The sequence below is a fragment of the Triticum dicoccoides genome, chromosome 2B, assembly GCF_002162155.2.
Source record: "Triticum dicoccoides isolate Atlit2015 ecotype Zavitan chromosome 2B, WEW_v2.0, whole genome shotgun sequence".
Taxonomy (NCBI): Eukaryota; Viridiplantae; Streptophyta; class Magnoliopsida; order Poales; family Poaceae; genus Triticum; species Triticum dicoccoides.
Window position 1 is genome coordinate 101225916 of NC_041383.1, and position 387 is coordinate 101226302.

The following is a 387-nucleotide window of genomic DNA, read 5'->3' on the forward strand; positions in this document are numbered from 1 at the left end:
TATACCAGCGCATTAGCATTTAGCTAATTGAAATAATGTCTGGCTGACCTCTTTCCCTGTTGTTAGACGTAACATTTTTTAGCTGGTATTTAAGAAACTAACTCATTTGCTTCCATGATGGTATCTCACGGCTTCTCTTATTTTTGCAATGTCCCAGTTAAATACATACTCCCTCCATCCGAAAATAAGTGTCTCAACTTTAGTACAACTTTGTTCAACACTTATTTTGGGACGAAGGGAGTATAAGCCAGGGTTATGGATGTGTTAGTGGTTGGGAAAGTTTTTTTGCCATTAGGGACACATTTTTTTGTCCAAGAACTTTTTTCGTAGCAAGTTATCATTATATTGCAGTAGCTTCCCGACTAAAATAAATATACATATCAAGGC